Source organism: Montipora capricornis, chromosome 2 (assembly GCF_036669925.1).
Source record: "Montipora capricornis isolate CH-2021 chromosome 2, ASM3666992v2, whole genome shotgun sequence".
Lineage (NCBI taxonomy): Eukaryota > Metazoa > Cnidaria > Anthozoa > Scleractinia > Acroporidae > Montipora > Montipora capricornis.
Window position 1 is genome coordinate 55,372,162 of NC_090884.1, and position 20,000 is coordinate 55,392,161.

A 20,000-nucleotide genomic window follows, 5' to 3' on the forward strand; every position below is an offset into this window, starting at 1 on the left:
TGTAACACGATGATTCTGACCATTCGCTGAGTGTTCCAACTAAATATGTCTAGTATTGTAGATGTGTAGCTGAAACTACTTACAAAGTGTTGAAAAATAATTTAGTGACACTAACAGAGATGCTTAAATTTTCAAATAAAGTTTTCAAGTTGCTACCTTGAAATATTTTCATGCCATACTTTATGGTTTTCTTTACATTTTGTAACAGTTCAAGGACTCCTTTTCGTTTAATTCCGGTACGAAGCGATCAATGGCGTGATTACCCTGCATCAAAGAGCATGTTAAGCTAGGTAATGTGTGGTTTGATTATTACCATTGTCAATATCAAACCCGTCAGTCAGCCGGTTTCAGAGTTCGCGCAGCATGCCTTTCCTACCTAAATGACCCAGCTCGCTAGGACTGAAGGGATACAAGATGGCAGGTTGAATGTAGCGCGTTTCTGCCCCGTTATCTTACGCAAGAACAAATCGTGAGTTCAAGATGTTGGCGAACTGACTTAAGATGTTGGCAAAACGACTTGTTGGCGAAACGCCCATATTTAAGGAGCTTAAGCACGCGCGTTTTTGAGACGCGGACGGCAACCGGAAGTTAGCTGTTTTCCCTTTTAACTTGTCATCACACAACCACATTTACATTGCCAACTATCTTTCCTCCATTAGAGATGATTAGTGTTGCCGTCCGCGTCTCAAAAACACGCATGCTTAAGCTCCCTATGTAACGTCGGGTCGGATCTGAAGGAGAAATCGAAGCGTCCCAAAAACCAGCAAATCACTCAGGCCAACGCAGAAAATAGTTGGTCAGGGAACTTTATTCATCTGGCTGTCCATAGAGACGTCGCGATTTGAAGTATTTGTGGAACATTTTCCTCGATCAGTTGAATCAGCCCTTACAGCTGTCTCAAAATAAAGTGACGTCACGCGCTCTTGTCTGCCTGTGGTGAGATCAACAAGGGTCAAGATGTTTGCCCGTTTAAAATTTACAATGGAGCAGTGCTTATGGGATGAAAAACAGAGTGAAGGATGGAATCACCGATAAGTGCCGATCGTGTGAAAGTATGCAGCATCGATCGGAATCATGTAATGTAAGTAATTAAAGAATGCTATCTGTCATCATTGCCATAAGAGAGGTCATATTCGTTCACAGGCAACCCAAACACATAATTTTAATGCTCAGTAAAAGTGATGGTTTGTAGAGTTGAAATGTGAAACATGAAATGCAGAAAAAAATCGGCTAATCCTAGTTTACGGCAAGGAAATAAATTAAACAAGACGCTCTATAAAAGCGTATACTGGGTTGCCTGCGGTACGTGTTACACAAAAACAGAATGCACTGAATTGGGTGGTATTGAACTGCAGGGTTCCAGTTAATTTTTTCAAGTGGGGGGTCATTTAAACCATTTGAGGGTCACCCACATGTCTCGCCAGCAGAGGCCCTTTGGCTCACACGTTCACACCTTTAATTATTTTGTAATATCCTGACCCATTTTGCGGTATTTTAGTTTTTTAAGCTTTGGTAATAAATTCAGTTTAAAGATAACAAACACGCTCTTTAGTAAAGGTGCACGTGATCACCTTGTGTCAACTGAATGAACAACGGGAAAGAATGTTAATCGTTTGTCGTTTTCAGAGTAAAACAACGTACTTTTTGGCCAAGAAACTTTCGTCTTTGGTTTTTTAATTTCGTTGTAATATGTAACTGAATATTGACATTTCATTTGTCGGGTCAGGAAGCCTTCTTTGTCGGGTTCCAGGAAACGTATCTATTGTGACTTCAGGACAGAATCGCGAGGTTGAGCGGCCATGTAATTGAAAATCTGAACATCTATGAGATACAAAAACAGACGCGAATTATAAGCAGGAGCAATGGTTAATAAATATGAAGTTGATACTATCTGAATTTTTTTGTGTTAGAGTAAAGGGATATATTGTCACGCAAATGATGTAATTTACTGACACTCAAAATTCGCAAAAAGCGTGAGTTTCACGTAAACAATCTTCGCTTTAGTAAGTCGTAGCAATAAATTGGATTAACCAGGAAGTTAAAGAAGTATTGTTGCCTTCCCAAATAAACTTCATATTTTAATCATTTGACAGAGAAATAACATTCCTGTCTCCTCGCGTATCACATTTCAACGCACGTATGCAAATTTGTTAACTCTTTTTCACCGCGTCCTGATTCCCGCAAAATTTTTCTTCTTTGAAATATCAGCAAAAATATTATGTCTCGTCAAGCTTTCCATCTTTTATGTTTAAATAACCGCTAAAAAGAAAGATTTTTTAACGATCTGTCCGTAGATATTTTTTTTATAATTTAATATTCTCCGTCAAAATTTGCACAACAATCAAAACACAAAAATAGCAACGCACGCAACAAATTAAGTCGCATTTACCGCTTCGTCGAATTTTCATGCTTAACACAGGAATTTTTAGTTATTATGAAAATCTTTCTCTATTCGTTAGCAATCACCCTTTCAAATTTCAGCGAATATTTTATGAGTTTTTTTCAATGGAAGGTCAAAGGGCCAAGTGGATGTTCTGCATAATCGAGCAAGTTCGGGCGATCAAGTTGCGCGTGTGACCCGTTATAAATATTTTTTCACAAAATGTTCCCGAATCGTCAAGTATCACCACAGAAGACAACAACGTCATTCTAAAAGCTTATTCTACGCAAAAAGCAGGTTCTGGAGGTAATTTTGAGAGTGACAATCAAGGGAGACGGTAAATACAAGAGACGCTAACCTCATCTTGAGTTAAGCTCGCATTTTACAAAAAATGATAAGTTCATAAAGGCCACCTTTTCCAGCGAAATTTTTTTTGAAACAAACAACATATTTGCTATTAGAGGCAAAAACTCCTTCCTATTTCATTACGTGCGTGAAGGGAAGAAACTAAATCGTGTCAAATTATCATACGCAATTGCATAAATTTCAGGATCAAACCGCATCCATGAAGAACCTTTTCCTTGAATAATGAGCACAAAATAGACGACAAGCTTTCTTTCAAATAGTTCTTGGCTGTCACATTTCCAACTATTCTCTTACCTGAAGACTGTGCAGAGTGCAATACGAATAAATACCGATAGCCAGACAACAGAGATCACAGATCCACTTAAGGTGTTCGATTCGTTCTCTGTCTTTGTTGAACCCATAAGTTCCCAGGGAATTTTCCATTTGGTTTCAGTGTTCTACATAACAGTACACTTGGTAAAAATTAGAAATGCAGCTCACTTTGATTTCGGCTCGACAGGCGCTAGAGTCGAAGTCCATTACTCGTCGTTTTAAGTTTCCAGGTATTTGCTTTTCACCGACTGCCTAGTTTATCCAACTGACTTTCTATTATTGAGCTCCATAAGGGTATATTTTGTGTAAATTAAAGATCCACTAAAACGCCATTCGCGTTACATGACTTTCGACGCCATTGCTGGTTAAGTTAATCATTCTACTGTGTCTGTTACCCACGTCGGAAATGACAAAAACACCAAGCAATTTGCACTTCACGAAGGTTTTTTTTTTACAACAACACTCTCTCTCCGCATAGCGCGTACATATCTATCCCGGATGAACACGTCACTCGCGCGAACTTCTGTTTCCGGTTTATGCCATCCTAACATATACCCCCTCCGAGAAAAAGGATCGTCCTCGACACTTATAAAACGTAACGATGACGTGATCCTTCCGAGGTACAACGCTCGTGAGAAATTTCCCACCGTTTTCTTAACTAAACTAACTTGAAAACTATTCTCGATTTTGAACATCCACATTGTTCGACACGGGTGTCGGGCAAAAGTTCATTGGATGCAGTCCTGGATATCCAGTGTTCCTTTGATAACCTAAGGTAGAGGTGTACAGTCCATGAGAACCAAAGATCATCGGATGCTGAACTGGGGCAACTACCGCTACAACAAACTGAAGCGGGGGCTGCTGTGGAGTTGGGGCACTTATGCTCCAGGCTGAAACAGGATACTGCAGTGGTTGGTCTCCTGACATGGGTGCAAGGTCATGGGAAACTGCATGAACAACAGATCGACTTTCGTAAACGGTATTACCCAGAGTGTCATAAGTCAAGAAAGTCGGAGGATGCCTCTGTCGTTGCGGTCTGGGCTCATGTTCAACAACATCCTCCTGACCAGCAAAATCCTGTGTTGAAGCGTCTGGACCATGGTGGGGCAGAGGGTCTTCTCTCTCACTGCTGGATACGGGAGTTACTTCTCCAACAACAGTCTCCTCCTTGCATAGTTTCTCTTGATGAACAGTCTGTACCTAGTACCGGTGACCTCTTAAGTTCAGCGGGCCACTCGTCTTCACTGCTTTCATCCCCAGAAACCTCATCCACCGGTGCAGATACCGTGGACTTGGTCCTTGCCTCATGACGAGTTCTTCGCTAAGTCTGCCTGCTTTGTGGGGTGACTCCGTTTGGGATAGCCACAGGGAGCTAGTTGCATGGTCTTAACAGTGTGGCGTTCTTGTTCCACCGGGCCCAATCTCAGGCTTGATCTCATACACTGGGCTGTTGTCCCCTTTACGACTGACAACTACGTGAATTCTTTCTTCCCAGTGGGAACGCAGTTTACCAGGACCACCCCGTTCACTCAGATTGCGTACCAGTACTCTATCACCAGATTCCAATACTGAACTCCTGACTCGGTGAGCCTAATGCTTCTTGGCTCTGGTGCTCCCTTCGTTAGCCCTCTGGCCTGCGAGTTCGTAAGCTTCCATCATCGCTTTGCGCCACTTTGCTACATACTGAGAATGACACTGTTGCTGGTTTTTCCCTTGAATTCCGAAGAGTAAGTGAATTGGTAGTCGAGGATGGCGTCCAATTAATAGAAAGAACGGTGAATATCCGGTAGTTTCGAGTCTCGTACAGTTATAAGCGTGAACTACTTGATTTAGATGATCTCCCCAGTGTGATCTCTGTGTTTCTGGTAAGGTGCGGAGCATACCCAGAAGAGTGCGGTTAAATAGCTCTACTTGGCCATTACCTTGTGGGTTATATGTAGTGGTGCGAGAGTGTACTACGCCACACAGCTTTTCTAGCTCATGCTGAAGGTGGCTTTCAAACTATCTTCCCTGATCATGATGAATCTTTAATGGAAGCCAAATCGTAAGATAAAATCATTGTACAGTTTCTGAGCAACTGTTCGTGTTGATTTGTTTTTGGTGGCATAAGCCTGCGCATAACGGGTGAAATGGTCCATAACAACAAGGATATATTCATAACCTCCACTACTCCTTTCTAGGTGAAGAAAGTCAATGGCCACCAGTTGAAACGGTGCGGTGGTCTCAATAGGTTGTAATGGGGCTCTTGTCTTGAGAGTTGGTGGCTTCCGTTTAACACATTGACAGACATGTCCAATATAGTGTTCAATGTCTCTCTGCAGGTGTGGCCAGCAAAAACGTTCTCTTGCAAGATATAACGTGCGATCGACTCCAAGGTGACCCATCTTCTCATGGAGCTCCTTGAGGACCAGTGGATGAAATTTCTTTGGAAGGATGGTCTGAGTACGAGGTCCCTTGTGTCTTCTCAGTATCCCATCTGTGTCAACTGATAGATGGTCCCATTCATGAAGAAGTAGCTTGGTCTCGTATAACTCTTTTTCCTTTTCCCTCTTTGTTGAGCGTCGGCCACGCTGGATTAAGTCTCTAACTCGACTAGTGACTGGATCAGTGCTTTGGGCTTGTTTGATATCCAGTTTCGGGGTATCAAGTTCTTCAAGGTTGTACGGGTCAGCTAGTATTGCAGTGGGATCTCATGAATGAGCTGATACACAATTTACGGTGCCTTCCTCTTGGAACTTTGCGGAACAAGAAACAGCCTGAAGGACATCATGTGGCACCACCACCTCAGTGCAGACTTGCATGTAATCACTCCCGTTTAAGGGTACTCTGGATAAGGTGTCAGCGTCAACGTTGGTTTTTCCTAGGCGGTAGTGAATTGTGAAATTGAAATCGGCTAAGTCCCCTACCCAACGAAGACACGAAGCGTTAAGACAAAGGTCAGAGGGTTGTTATCGGTGTATACTTGAAATCGTGGGGTGTAGTAAAAATTGATCACAGACCGCCCATTTCAACGCTAGAAATTCCAACTTTCCGGAGTGGAGGTGGTAATTCCTTTTGGCAGGAGTCAAGGTTCGGGAACCGTATGCATTGACACGACGAACATCATTCTGATACTGGTACAACACTGCAGGGGGTGCAGGGATGGCGCAGTGGTGAGAGCACTCGCCTCCCACCAATGTGGCCCGGGTTCGATTCCCGGACTCGGCGTCATATGTGGGTTGAGTTTGTTGGTTCTCTACTCTGCACCGAGAGGTTTTCTCCGGGCACTCCGGTTTCCCCTCTCCTCAAAAACCAAGATTTGACTTGATTTACTTTCATTGTTCATTTCAGTTTACAGTGTCCCCAATTAGCGCTCCAGCGCTAGAACGACTAGACACTTAAATAAAGTTCCTTTCCTTTCCTTTCCTTTTGCACCCAGCCCATCCTTGGAGGCATCATTGTGTAGGACAAAGGGTTTCTCAAAATCTGGGTAGGCCATTACCAATACGTTTTTCTAACACAGATCGATGAGTGGTAGTCCAATCAACAGGACAATTCGGGGACAACTGCCCAGTGTCTTTCCTTGACTTCTGCTTTTTCATCTCTTCAGGGGATTCAGCAGGTGTATTGACTAGATCAAAAATGGGTCTTGCAATTCTAGAGAAGTTTCTGATATATCTGCGGTAGTAATTTAGGAAACCCATAAGTTTTGCTTACTGTCTTCGGAATAGAATCCTTAAGGGCAAGAACTGACTTGATACTGGACGGGTCCAACTTGTAACCCCCTCCGGACACCACACGCTCAAGGAACACAACTTCTCTCTTGAACAGTTTACACTTCTGCGGTTTCAATTTAACTCCATGATCTCTTAATCGGCCAAGGACTTTGTTCAATATGTTCTTCAAATGTTGCACTAAACACAATTATGTCATCTAGATATGGCACACATACGGTATTCCTTAAATCGCCAAGGCAGTTCTCCATAAATCGCTGAAAGGCCGCTGGCGCACGTGACAAGCCGAATGGGATTCGCACCCATTCATAAAGGCCCCAAGGAGTGACGAAAGCCGATAACGGCTGACTTTTGGGACTCATGAACCCCCGGTGGTAAGCTCTTCCTTGGTCTAGCACCGAAAACGAAGAGTTTCCATCTAGATTCTCCAAAGTCTCTTGTATCCTGGGTATCGGGTGGCGATCTGGTCGGGGCTTTTTTTTGAGTGCTCCACACACAGTCTTAAACTTTGGTCCTTCTTTCTCACACAAACTACAGGCGAACTATATGACGATGTCGAACGTCGAATGAAGTTTTGGTTTAACAAATCTTCTATGTAAGCCTTCACTTCTGGGTGAAATGGTTTAGGTACTGCGACATATTCTTCTGCACAGGAGTGTGATCAACAAGGTGTAACTCAAGCTCCAGTCCCTTGACACATCCAATATCGTTACCGTCCCTTGCAAATGAATCTTTAAAAACCATTTCCTTCTGGTAGGGTGTAAGACCCTCGACGTCTATGTCCGTAATGTGTGGTGGGATACTGAAAAGTTTTCCAGCTTTTACAGAAGCTTGCACTTAATTCAGTGATTCTCCAGACGTGTTTTCTGATCCCCTTTCCTGGCTTGCTTCATAGGTCCCCTCAGAGTCTTTCAATGTAACCTCAACTAGGGTGACTGATTGGACGAGTTGTAGTCGGCCAAGTGAGGTTCGCCCTCTGAGTACGATATCATGGTCAGTCATGTTAACAATGTCAATTTCAACTCGACATGACTTTCCTCTCTTCACAGTTAACAAGGTCTCTTGGACTTCCAAGCCACTGGGTCAGGGGCAGGCTTCATCCGGCTCAAACAATACTGGTGTTAGTCCTTCTATTGGTCCCGTATTTGCTCTGCAAGTGACTTTCTGACTCCGACTCGGATGTATTGTAATGTTATGCTTTATGGTCTTAATTGAGAAAAGTTCAGTTTGATTCAAGCTTTGGATAAAAATCCACAGCTTTGAGGCAGTTTGGCTGTCGAGGCCAGTACAACTAGAAGTAATTAACTGGTGCAGTACCTCATTCTCACTAACCGTTTTCATAATCTCTTCTATCACATTAAACCCAGTTAACGGGGAGTTCAGCGACTGTTCAGTAACAAGAAAGGGGACTGCCAATTCATTCTTAGATGACCGTAGTCTAAAGTTCAGGTCCACCCATGCAATGTATGCTACCTTACTACCGTTGGCAGCAGTCAAGTTCAGTTCAATGTCCAATAATTCTGATATGTCCTTAACAGCGATGTCAGGAAAATTTCTCCTTACAAACTCGTCAGATATTATTGACACTTGGGCACCCATGTGCCAAAGTACCTCGACTATATATCTGGCTATTAATCTCTCCCTTGACAGTACATCCTTTCCCAACCAATCCCACCATAGTGGCATGCTGTTTCGGTGTCAGATGACTAACAAAGATGCTATTGCCGGGGACCCCATTCTCTTGCATTGCCCTGTTGGACAGGAGTGCAATTGCAGCACACAGAACTTAATTTGTGTTCCTGCCACTGTTTTCTGTGACAGTTCTGACTACAATACTTTACAGCCTTGCATTTTGAACATTGCAAAAATCTCTTTATTTGTGACTGAACTTTACCACAGCCGTTACATCGGATAGACTTGTTGCTGTTACTGTCGACTATTCCATGTCCCGCAGGAATAGTCGCCTGTCGTTTCCCTGGTGACTACCCCAGTTCCTATTTCTATGGCATTCACGAGCCAGGTGTCCTGCATAACCACAAGCAAAACAATGGTCACACTCATCACCTCTCCTAACTGCTGGCAATTCTGGCAACCTCAACGCTGATAGCGACGATTTGGCTGATAACTGTTTCCAGGGCCTCTGTAGGGGGTCTCTCGCCTGGCAGGCGTTGCTGTCGGGTTCCCGCGACCATTAACCCGATCTTTGAGGTCACTGATTTCTGACTTAATTTGACGGATTTCAGCCAGGAGAGCTTGGTTGTTCTCTGAAGTTGTATCCTTGGGTCTTGTTTCCTTGTCTTCCCTCGACGCCTCACATGCGTTTACGTTTGCTGTTTTTTGGCGCTCTGAGGCCAATTTGGCATTCCTCTCTGCTTGTTGCGACGCTAGTTCATGGTGCGTAGAGTCGGTCTGAGGTCAGATGAGAGGATATCATCACGCAGGCCTGTTTCAAAGGATTTCACAAATGTTTTCTGATTCAATGCCGGCCCATAATTAAATTCACAGTCTGACTCTTGAATGCAAAATCCACTTTGTTACGCAAATCCAATGCACGGGGTAAGAACTGCTGAGGTGGCTCATTGCTTTGCTGACAGACAGTGGCTAATTGCTGATAAACGTCGGAGGCTGCTTTCTCTCTGTAGTGCACACGGAGGATCCGCCGCAAATTAGGCAGCGAGAGGTCACTTAAGGTCTCGACATAACTTCTGAGGCTGCTATGCGGGGAAATGGCACGAATCACGGTGTCCACAATCTCACTTTCGTTGTAATCCCGTTTTAGGCCAGAGTCAATTTGGTGCATTAAAGACACATAGGTTAGTTTCTCTGTCTCCCCAGGCTCACCAATTTGACCGGAAATCTTGAATTCTCTGCGAAGGAGAGAGAGGGGCCCGCTTTGGATTTTGTTACCTGGTTCAGAATATCCCCCAACCCCTGTTCTTGGTTGGGTATTTCAAAAACACCAAGCAATTTGCACTTCACGAAGGTTTAATCGGACATCACCATTTTACAACAACACTCTCTATCCGCATAGCGCGTACATATCTATCCCGGATAAACACGTCACTCGCGCGAACTTCCGTTTCCGGTTTATGCCATCCTAACATGTCCACCAGATAAATCTTCGCATTTCCACTACCCTCTCGATCCTAAGAAAATACGCTTAGAAGGCTTTATGCACAAAGACACCACTTAGCAGGGGAGTGACAGGCAAGACTTTTACCGACACGGAAAAAAAATAAAATAAAATCATTAAAATAAATAAAACCAACAAATCCCATCCATTTTTCGACTGGTATAAACTTACTCTTGCTTCACCTTGTGTCTTTGTGTCGATTTGAGGCGTTCTAGGCTAGTTTTGAAATTTGCTCCTATCCTTCATTAAAAGAAGACAACCTTGCATACGGCGAGAGCTATTGCAATTTAAATTGACCAATCAGAATTCAAAAAATGGGAAAAAAATGTAGAGCAGACCATTTATAATATTTTGTGGTAACTTTTTTGTAAATAAACTTGGCGCCAAAACTGGGTTACCAGCGAGAGGCGAATCAAACTTCAGGCGTTGTGCTTTGGCTATTATCTGTGCTTTTTCTAACTATTTAACGACGAATTCAGTCTGGTATTTTCAAATCAAGTGTAAGTAGACGTCAAAACTGTATTGATAACGTATTTATTTTTGTTAACTTCGCGATAAAAGACTCTGGTGACATCCTTTCGACAGGGTAGATCAACAACAATGTCATTTACGCACAGAAATGCACCGTTTCTAGAGAAAGGGAAAATGATTGACAGGCTAGGATAGAACACTTTTGACCGCCGCGGGTACTGCGGGCCGGGTTCCATCAACGGAAGGCTGGAAACTCGCAACCTCTGAAGCCCCTGATCACTCCGCGATCGAGTACGATTTAATGCCAAAATTAAATCGGGTTGATTCGGCCTTTTGTCCACTCCGGCACGCGAAGATCGATAGCAAACGATATAGCATAAAGGCCTAGAGTCCCAAAACAATCTCCGCAGTCCTAAAGAACAAGCCAGTTTTCACAAGAACCCACCGCTTTCTCCAGCCTGAAGAAGCGTTAGCCTTTTGGAGAGGACACGACTGTTGGCCTGGGGACAATTTCGCCTCTCTCTAGGGGTAGTGTTTACGTCACCTGTGGTTCTTTCCGTGGGTTATTACCAATACCTCCTAAAGCAAGATCGGATGACACTGTGAAGGCGATAATTAAGTGCGTGACATGCCTGATGGAAAGTAAGGTGCTTTTCCTACACTGAAGACTTGCCCACTACGTCAGTAACAGGCGTCAAACCGTATGTGGTAAATGTTCAGTTACGCGATGCAAGGGTTAATTGTAAAATGGAACTGTGTATACGGGTGCATCTCGTTCTACTGTGTCTACTGTGTTCTACTTTATCAGGTTTATTTGGAGAATTTACAAAGAAAATAAGTAAATAAAAATAAATAAATAAATATATATATATATATATTATAAGGTTAACCTCCATCCCAGACATCAGCACTGCACTGATGAGGCCCAGAAGGCCGAAACAGTACTGTTTGCAGTTAGTTATATACATATATATATATATATATATATATATACATGTTATGAAGTAATTAAAGAGATTTCAAATGATGACGTAACATGATATAGCTACTGGATAAACAAACCAAGATTTCAAAAGAATAAAATGACGTTGAAACACTATATACTAAATAAAGAGATCTTTCAATTATCCGTCACTCTTGTTTATACCTAGAGGTTCTGTTCTTTGAGCTTTTTCAATAAGAGTCACGTTGATTGATGAGCCTTTCAATAGGAATGAGTAACATATGACTGTGTGAACTAACAAAGTACCTACAATCATAGGTACCCCAGGCTCAAAGAGAATCGTTGTTGCGTTACATAAATTTTATAACGGTTTGTATTGGGAATTTAGCGATCGTGATTTAGGGCATTAAAATGGAAATAAAAATACACCAGAATTTCTTACCTTGTCTCGTTGTCTTATTTATGGTATGTTCTTAGCATTTCTGGCCGTTTCAGCGCAATTCTAGGGAGTTTTAGTACTACCGTTGCTCTCTCACGGGAGAGGACAAAACGCGGAGCCCTACTCCATGGAGTACCCAAATGGAGTACCGCTAAAAATCATTTATTGGTCAAATTCAATACTTTATCAACATGGAGAAGTTTTTAGGTGTACCTACCTTTTGTTACAGTTCGATGCAGTTCACGAATTGGCCTCCATCGTGAAGTTTGGTAGGTATTTCGTATATCCCTTATAATAGTGTATTTTTAGACAACTATTTATAAAAAACCGTGTGTACCCTGCATACCCATTCAGGCCCGTGCATGCCCATACATATATACCCCTATGGAATGGATTGGAAAACTTTATTTGTACGTGGTCAGATTACAAATGGGTATATATGGGTACGGGTGAGCCGAAAACACGGACCCTCGGTCCGTGGACCCCCCTACGGACCGGGTTCACGGACTGCCTTACGGACCGGTCCACGGACTACCCCTACGGACCCTCTCTACGAGCACCCTAAAACAACACAGAAATAAGAATAAATAAAGTAAAATAAATAACAACTGAAAATTTTTTTATACAGGTTGTCTAGATAGACCATAGTTAATGCATGGAGATGGTTATGAAACTCGACAAGTTCCTTTGTTTGATGTTTTTGTCCGTATTTTTTGGCCTTGACCCTGCACAAAACACACCTTTTTTCTATACGATAACCAATCAAATCCTTCGATTAAATTATGCGCGACTAATTTGGGAACCCGTGCGAGACCAAAACAAAAGATTGTGCAGGGTCACGGTCAATTCAACATCGATTACGACAACATTGTTATCGCTTTTGAAGGTTTTAAGGTTTCATAACCAGTCCCTCGATTAACTATGGATAGACCACTCGTGTCGGCGAAATCTCAGCCGTTGCGCTCCGCAAATCAGAGTAAGGCTCAGGTATTGCCTTTTCCTTCGCTGTTGACCGAAGTGCTTCGAAAAAGACCGATAGTGTAACATCTAAGTTTCTTCCGCCATTTTGTTCGGAACAGAGAGATCGTGAAGCCTGGGGCGAGTTCATAAACCCGCGGGAGAATGATCAGAACAAAATGGTGGAGGGAAAATAGAACTATTGGTCTTCGTAGAAGCATTCCGGTCCACAGCGAAGGGAGAGGCAATATGTGATTAACAGACTTTGCGCCCGAGCCTGAGCCTTAGTCTGTTAAATTTGCAGAGCGTAACGGTTGAGATTTCGCCGACACGAGTGACACGAGTGGTCTATCCCGACAACTGGTAAGTCAAATCTTTAGTTTTTCTATGTTGTTTTAGGGTGGTCCGTAGAGGGGGTCCGTAGGGGAAGTCCGTGAACCGGTGCGTAAGGTAGTCCGTGGATCCGGTCCGTAGGGGGTCCACGGACCGGGGGCTAGTGTTTTAAGGTCACCTTATGGGTATACAGGGGCATACATAAGGATATATGGGTATACAGGGGCATGCATGGGTTTGTGTGGGTGTACACTCTATACTGCAGGGGTGTACATAGGTATATTATGGGCATACTCGGGTCTATGTGGGTATATAAGGGTATACAGGTTTGCATAAATATTTGTCTAAATGCACAAAAGATAAATACACTACAATAAGGGGTACATGAACTACCGACAAAATTTCAAGATGGCGGCCAATTCACGAACTGCATCGATCAGTATCAATCGGAGAGCTGGAAAGCTCGAAATAAATAAAGGTAATGTTCATCTAAATACCTCACTATGTTGATAAAGTATTTAATTTGACCAAATAAATGATTTTTAGGGGTACTCCATTTAGGTACTCCATAGGGTACTCCATGGAGCAGGGCTCTGCATTTTGTCCTCTCCCAGTCTGTAGAGCCATCCAGGGCCCGGTTGTTCAAAAGCCGATGAACGCTAATCCCAGATTAAAAATTAACCAAGGAGTTTATTACTCCACTGCTAAATGCTGTTCAACGTTGATATTTGGCAAAACTTTACATTAGAAGTTAATCTTGAAAAACAAAAATAAGCAAAACAACCTTTCACCAAAAAGTTGAAAACATGAAACAAAAGTTTACGCTAATCCTGGATTAAGCTAATCGGATTTCGAACAACCGGGCCCAGCATTCCAACTGGCATACTAAAAATGCTAAAAACCTATATATCAAAACTTCTGGAGATCCTTTCAACTGGAATTGTTCCCAGTGACTTTAAAATAGCAAACATCATACCTGTGTTCAGAAAGGGATCACAGTTTTGCTTGTGCAAGTACCGTCCTATCTCCCTCATTTCTGTCTTTAGTAAGCTCTTAGAAAAACTCGTATATAACAGACTGATCAAATTCTTAAAAAAATAAAAAAATAAATAAAAATCAATATGGTTTCAGAGCTAAGCACGGTACAAACCATGCAACTCTTTGCATAATTGATATTGATGACCGAAGCTATTCCTGTGGTATATTCCTCGATTTTAGTAAAGCATTTGACACCGTCAATTATCAGATTTTGATTAATAAATTAGAGTGTTACGGTATTCGACATATTGCCAAAGACTTGTTTATCTCCTACCTCAGTGACCGTCAACAAGTTTTTATTATGCAACATCCTCTAAATGCAATGTAAGTTGTGGAATCCTGCAGGGATCGGTACTTGTCCCACTGTTGTTTTTATTATTTATAAATGATTTTCACTGTTGCTCAGATAAATCTTCGATTTTCATCTTTTGGCAAAAGCAAAACTCTTTCCATACTAGAAACAAACATAAATGTTGAATTAAATAATATCCACATATGGCTCTGTACTAATAAGCTTTCACTCAATATAAAAAAGTCAAAATTTGTAATTTTCCATCCACCTCAAAAGAAGTTGCAATCTCATAATTTAAATCTGGCTATAAATAATAAGCAACTTAAACAAGAATTCTGGGCATCCGAGTTGATTCAAACTTAAACTGGAAGGATCAGGTTGAGTGTATTGTTAAGAAAATTAGAAGAAGCATTGGCATCCTCTCTAAACTTCGATATTATCTTGGCCTAGATATTATGCCCTTAGATATATTTTTTGGACCTATGGAATAATTATCTGGGGAAATACCTATAAGACCACTCTTCAACCAATTTTAATTGTACAAAAAAATAGCAATGCAAATAATTACTTTCTCTAGATTTGATGAGCACTCTAGTCCCTCGTTTAAATCTCTTGAAATTATAAAATTTTTGGACCTAGGAACTTTTTATTTAGGAATCTTAATGTATCAATATCATAATCAGTTCTTACCATGCACCTTTCTTTATTTCTTTTTTCACTAAAATAACACAGATCCATAGCTATAGTACAAGGCTTCAATCTTGGACAAAACTTGTTGGGAACATGTGACGCTCTAATTTGTCTGTGTGATAAAGAGTAAATTCTTCCTAATTTCCCTCCTCCCCCCATTCCAATGTTGTTTTAAAAAGCGACCAAAAGCTTGCACAGTATTCTGCATCACATTATCAACATTGGTATGGGGAGAAGGGGGAAAGGACCAATATATTTTGTGAGTGCATGCCAAATGATGCTTAGGCTAGAATTTTACCCAAGAGTTTTGTCTAAGATTGTTGCTGCAAAACAGTCTTATTATCTCTCAAAAGCAAGAACAAATTACGGAATATTCAATATCCGATTCCAAGGCCTATCAGTTTGGAATTCCATTGACGAAGACATTAAATCATCTCCATTGTCTTTATTTAAAAAGAAAATGAAACAGCCATTTATCAAAGATTACTAGACACCAGTACATCGATTTTGTAATTTTAAGATAAGAAATAATACTCCTTTGAAATGTAAGAATTTTAGTCACTTGAATATACTGGTAGTTTACTTAACTCTATTTATCTCTATTTTTGTTTGTATTTATGTTTGTTCGTTCTTGTCCCTGACCTTAACATTTAAACATCTTTTCTTTTAACTGGCTGCCTGTCATTTTTAACTTTTAGATTATTTCGGGCAGCCAGCAACCCTATCATCTGCTGTATTATTGTTATTAGTTTATTGTAATTATGGGATCAAATGAAGTATTGATTTTGTTGTTGTTGTTTGTATTACAATTGTATGTACGTATCAAAATTATATTTCATATATTACCAATGTAATTCTCGTTTATGACTGCAGTATTGGATCAATAAGGTATTATTATTATTATTAAAGTAAGGGAACAAAGGCCCTCTATCGTGTGACTGCAAGAACCAATGAAAGCGCGCGTTCTGATGTCTGACGTCATGGGATAGAGCCTTGCGCGCATTCAGTTGTGATCCCTGATGCAAATCTGCAAACTATGTATTACAGTGACTGTCTCGTTGGCACTTAGCGATAGCTGCTACTAGTAGTATATAGTTACTTTTCAGTAGTTGCATCTGCTCTCTTTAATTGAAAATCCGAGACAAATATTTATGAATCTTGTATTAAACATGTTATATTGCCAAAGGATTCATTAAAGAATATCAGTTTTTTTCATTGTGAAAGGTAACTCCTACATGTAAAAGACTGAAAAGGGTTTAGCTCTGACGAAGGGCTAACGCGCGAAACAAACAAAACAAACAAACACACGAAACAACAAACACACTTTCAAAATCTGAAGAAAAAAAGGAAGTGGTTTTTTGATCATAGTACCACAAAAATGTTAGGGAAATCATCGCAGAGCAACGGGCAAAATGTCCGCTCTAATTATATGTTAAACCATCGAATAAGAGATTTATTATTCCACTACAAAAAAAAGTGTGATTTTGCTGAAAGCAATTCCTTTCATTGAAAAACACCCGTTCCGTTTGTATTTGCTCTGTTCTAACCCGGTCAAACCGGGACACTGCAGTGTATTACGTCTCATGTTTTGCGTGTTCTCTTGACCAAATAGGGTAAAATGGCGTATTAGTGGAATAATAAAATTAGTTATCATTCACTATTTTGAAAGTATGGCGGCAGTGCGGCCCTGGTTCTTGCCATTCGTTGAATATAATCCTGGCCAAACCTTCCTTTTTCTCAGATGCACTTGTGAATAGCCAACTGGTTTGCCTCCGGCCAGTCGGATGTAGTTGGGATTCTTAACACTTAGTATTTCTTTCATTTTGTTTCACTGGCCCTGAAAAACCCCCAAGGGGAGTGGTCAATTAAATGGGTTTTTTTTTCCTTTTTTTTTTTAATTTAACGTAACCTTGTTAGCTTTCAAACTCACTTTATGCGAGTTAGATCTCTGAGCGCATTAACTGTAATTAGGATAACACATTAAAATGATATCAACTTTAACGCGGCTAGGTTGCTGTAGATCTTCCCGCCAACACCTCTGTCTGCTGGAAGTGTTGGAATGTACATTCGCCAGGATCTCGATTATGTTGCGGTTAAAATTAAGCCCTAATTAGGCGTTTTAAGAATTCTGCGTTGAGATCCTTGGTGTAAAGGTGCGTATCACCTCAACACACTTTTCCATTTTATTTATTCGCCGAAATCGTCCCAAATACATCGTGTTGTTTTTAGAACCTTTTGATTGAAATTGGTTTTGAAAGACGGGAAAAGTGATCATACTTTGATCCAAGACCGAGCAATGATGGGGAATGAGCTCAATACCAGGTTGACGTCACAGACTGCTTTGCATTGATAAAATAGTTCTTTGAAAACAGCAATGCAAATTAATTTCAGTTCTACTCAGCTGCAATAGGAAAAATTTTAATTCGTCGCTGTATCACTACTAACATTCTCGATTGCTGACTGGATTTGTTGCTGTTAGAAAAAGTTCTTCAATTTTTCCCTTCGCTATTTTCAGCGTCACCTCTGGTTTTCTTTGATTTTAAACCTCGCCCATACTGAAGAAATAACACTTTCCATAATTAATTTTAATTAGTTATCGCGGTCAGTTGAATGTAATGTAGCAGCATCCGGTTCTTACGAAAAGGGTAAACTCCAGTTTTTCCTAGACTACAGAATACAAGGCCACTTATGTTCAACATAAAATACATTTCCACCGCAGTCCCAAAGTCGATTATCAACCCGCCGCCACCGTAGTTCCGTACTCGACAACGTCTATGTCTTTCACAATTACAAACCCACTTCATCCACGTGAGCATACAAAATGCCAAATAAATCAGTGATCTTAAATCTTTTTTCTTTAATATTAAGTCAATGAAGTTGTGTAAAAGAGGATCTAGCTACCACACAAATTCATCTTAAATAATGAACCAACTTTTAATTAAACCCTTTGACTTGTAGTTTCACAGCGGATAGAGTAATCAAAATCCACGTCGTTTTCATGAACAGAGGCCGGCACCTCCGAACCTTGCTTGATTTACAGTAAGACTTGCGACACAAAAGCAATAGAGTAACTGTAATTCTCCGAAACAGTTTCCACCCCAACGGCAACAAATATGAGAGATTTGCTCTCTTACCTCGCATTCTCCAAATCCAGCATGCACATATACCTTTGATACACTATTCATTTCATTTCAACTGAAAGAGCTGTCCAAAGAAACGACTTCAACACCTTCATATCCTTTTTAGGAACAGAAGCCGGCTGCTCGGAACCTTGCTTGATTTACAGTGCGACTTCCGAGATCAATGCAATAGAGTTGAATTCCTCCACACCAGTTAACTTAACATCAGACCTCAGCCGCGCAGTTGCTCTGGATGTCCACGTTAGAGAGAGAACCATTTACTGGAGCGACATTAACCAACGAATGATTCACCGTATGAACCTGACCACTGGGATAATCGAGGACATTATTACAGACAATCTCGGCATTATCGATGGTCTTGCGGTAGAATGGGAGAGTGATTTAATATACTGGGCAGACTACAGTAAAAGCAGGGTCGAAGTTCCTCCTCTAGATGGAAATCAACGAAAGGTACTCCTTGCATCGCAAGTGTACAACCCTCGTGGAATTGCACTTTATCCAAAGAAAGGGTGAGTGTTTGCCTGTTTGAAAATCCATTACTCTAACAATAATTGGTTGTTGGGATGTCATTAGTTATGGATGTATTGATCATAAGTGATTTACTCAATGCTAGTTATTTGATGTAATCAATATGCCCGGTTTTTCCGGTATTTATCTTTTTTAAGGTTGATGTTCTGGACCGACTGGAGTTTTCATAGCCCCAAAATCGAAAGAGCCAGCCTGGCAGGGCTAGATCGAATAGTGCTCGTTGACCTTCAAAACTCAAGCCAGTACTGGCCAAATGGCATTTTTATCGATTATACAGAAGATCGCGTCTAATGGATCGACGCATGGATTGACGCTATTGATTCATGCGACTTGAATGGAAACAACAGACGCCAAGTGGCAAGTCCCGTTCATCCCATTTTTAACATGCACCCCTTTGATTTCACTGTGTACGATGACATCTTGTACTGGAGTGACTGGAACACTGACTCAATCAAAAGAATCAACTGCAGCTTATATAGGCGGTCTCGGTGGTTTGACATATGACCGGGTTTTTGGGGTTGCATTGCTCGACAATTTAAGACAACCGGCATCTGCAGGTAAACAGAAAACAAACTGTTTCATGGATTTACATCACAAGGCTCGTATACAGCGCGCAAGTACTAAACATCCCAGCTCTTTTCGATAGCATTATTAATATCCCGAAACGATCCAACCACCCTTCATCGCTATCATGATATCTGTGACAGAGGCTGATGTTGATGGCAAGACCAAATTATGCTTTGCTGACACCCTGAACTGCCCAAGATGCAAAATCAACCTTGTTATAATAAATGAAAAGCATTCTCTTGATCTACTCATAATACTTGAGAAATCCTTCAAGGAACGAAACTGTTACACAAGCATAAAGAGTTACATTGGAAGTTCCTTATGAATCCCTGAACGAGTGCACATTAGTAGGCACAAGAGTCTCCGATTTCTACAAAGAAATCCGTCTGGGCTAACGGAAATTTCTAAGCTTTTTTTTCTCCTAAAGAGGAGAGTTATCGATTTATGTTAGCCATTTTAATTTGTCATCGGATGATCTGAAACTACGTGATACTGACGGTTTCTTTGTCATATTGTTTAGACTAAGAGTATTGTATCCAGAGCCGCAATTAAAGAATTAGCCTTTCCAACTTAATGAGGAGGTATCTTCAAGGACTTAAAGGAGAGAGCTCGAGCCTTCTAGATGTAGCTATTCTCAACAAGAACTGTCACTTTTATTCTCAGGAAACCTACTCTGCAAAGTGAATAACGGTGGTTGC

At 41.1% G+C, this 20,000-nt stretch overlaps 1 pseudogene; it reads left to right on the forward strand.

The window, feature by feature from the left end:
* The first annotated feature begins 13,455 nt into the window (after positions 1 to 13,455).
* LOC138037517 (low-density lipoprotein receptor-related protein 4-like) overlaps positions 13,456 to 20,000 on the forward strand; it is a 7,704-nt pseudogene continuing 1,159 nt past the window's right edge.